Source organism: Mirounga leonina, unplaced genomic scaffold (genome assembly GCF_011800145.1).
Source record: "Mirounga leonina isolate KUSES-001 unplaced genomic scaffold, KU_Mleo_1.0 Mir_173, whole genome shotgun sequence".
Classification (NCBI taxonomy): Eukaryota; Metazoa; Chordata; class Mammalia; order Carnivora; family Phocidae; genus Mirounga; species Mirounga leonina.
In genome coordinates, this window is record NW_023270447.1 from 84,760,752 (window position 1) to 84,763,439 (window position 2,688).

Sequence of the window (2,688 nt, forward strand, 5' to 3'; positions counted from 1 at the left end):
GTTTGGTTTGGTTTGGTTTGGTTTGGTTTGGTTTGGTTTGGTTTGGTTCAGTTTGGTTTGGTCTTGCTTATTTCACTTAGCCTAATATTTTCAAAGTTCATCCATGGTATAATACATGTCAGAATTTCATTCTGAAAGGATGAATACCCACCATTTGCATTGACATGGATGGAACTGGAGGGGATTATGCTAAGTGAAATAAGTCAAGGGGCCCCTGGGTGGCTCAGTTGTTACGCGTCTGCCTTCGGCTCAGGTCATGATCCCGGGGTCCTGGGATCGAGCCCCGCATCGGGCTCCCTGCTCTGTGGGAGCCTGCTTCTCCCTCTCCCACTCCCCCTGCTTCTGTTCCCTCTCTCGCTGTGTCTCTCTCTGTCAAATAAATAAATAAAATCTTTTATTAAAAAAAAAAAAGAAAGAAGTCAAGCAAAGAAAGACAATTATCATATGGTTTCACTTATATGTGGAACATAAGGAATAACATGGAGGACAATAGGAGAAGGAAGGGAAAAATGAAGGGGGGAGTATCAGAAGGGGAGATGAACCATGAAAGACTACGGACTCCGAGAAACAAACTGAGGATTTCAGAGGGGAGGGAGTGGGGGGATGGGTTAGCCCGGTGATGGGTTTTAAGGAGGGCACGTACTGCATGGAGCACTGGGTGTTATACGCAAACAATGAACCGTGGATCACTACATCAAAAAGTAAAGATGTAATGCATGGTGACTCACATAACATAATAAAAAAAAGAAGAAATTTCATTCTGAATTTCTTTTTTCAGGATGAATAATGGCTGAATAGTATTCCATTCACACTTCGTTTATCCATTCATCTGTTGATGGACATTTGGATTGTCTCCACCTTTTGACTATTGTGACTAGTACTACCATAACCATGGGTGTACAGGTATTTGTTTGAGTTTCTCCCCTTCCAATCTTTTGAAACATCTAGGGAGGGAATTGGCAACACAGAACTCTTTTCCCCAGGGTTCACACTAGTTTACATTCTCACCAGCAATGCACAGGGGTTCCCATTTCTCCACATCCTTGCCTATGCTTGTTACATTTCATTTTTATTAGCAACCCATCCTAATGAATGTGAGGTGATATCTCATCGTGGCTTTGATTTGCATTTCCCCAGCCACTAATAATGTGGAGCATCTTTCCGTGTGTTTATTGGCCATTTGTGTATCATCTTTAAGAAAACATCTATTCAAGTCCCTTGCCCATTTCACCATTAAGCATGATGTTTGCTATAGGTATTTTTTGTCGATGCCATTTATTGGGTTAAAGAAATTTTCTTCTATTCTAAAGGGTTGACAGTTTTTTTCATAAATAAATGTTTAATTTTTTGTATCTATTAAGATAATCACACAGTTTCTCTCATTGAATGTATTAATGTGATAAATTACATTGGTTTGTTCTGAAGTGTTTTTTGTTTTGTTTTGTTTTCTTGTTTGTTCGGGTTTTCTGTTGGTGGTGGTGGTGGTGTGCTTTTGTGTGTGTGTGGTTGAGTTGTAGGGATTCTTTCTGTATTCTTGATGTTAATTCCTTATCAAATATATGATTTACAAATATTTTCTCTTATTCTATGAGTCGTCTTTTCCCTCGCAATATTGTCTGTTCCTATGTATTTTATATTTTATGCCACTTAAATGGATTAGTTTTATCTCATTTTCTGATTCTTGCTTACATATTAAAAGGCAACTGATTTTTTTCTTTTTTTTTTTTTAAATCTACATCTTTGTTTATTTACTTTTCAGTAAGTTTAAATCCTTGAGGGGTACAGCATCACACCAATGTGTGGCCAATGGCTTTAGCAGGAAGGCTGCTTCGGAATTTGGCATGAACCATGCCACTCTTTCCATGAGCATGAGTAACTTTTCCCCAGATTACTCTGGTTTTGTTTGGTTTACCACCAGGAGTCATTGTGCTGTTCTTTGCTTTGTACACATAAGCACATCTCTTGTCTAGATAGAATTCAGTTTCATCTCAAGCATAAACACCTTTGATTTTAAGAAGAGCTATGTGCTCCCTCTGGTCCCAGAGACCCTGCTTATAGCCAGCAAAAATGACCTTAGACCACAGCCTTTCAGACTATTTGTCATTTTAGTCCTGTTCCCAGCAGGCCTCCATGGGCTCCAAGATGGCAGAAAGAGAAAGGCTTGCAACTGATTTTTTCTGCAGGTGATAACTTTGAATCCATCAACCTTGTTAACTCACTCTAATAATTTTGTTAGGATCATAGTGTCTGCAAATAATAATAACTATTTAATTTCCTCCCTTTCAATTTTTATTGCTTTATTCTTGTCTTCTTGCATTGGCTAGGACCACTAATACATGTCAAATAAAAATGATAGGGAGCAACTCTTTTCCTGTTCCTGATACCAAGAGGAAACGCTCTAGGTTTCACCATTAAGCATGATGTTTGCTATAGGTATTTTTTGTCGATGCCATTTATTGGGTTAAAGAAATTTTCTTCTATTCTAAAGGGTTGACAGTTTTTTCATAAATAAATGTTTAATTTTTTGTATCTATTAAGATAATCACACAGTTTCATTGAATGTATTAATGTGATAAATTACATTGAGTTTGTGATATTAACGAATTCTCCAATGTGAAACAGATCTTGCATTCTAGTATAAACTCAACTTGGTCATGATATACTACCCTTAGTATATATTGATGGATT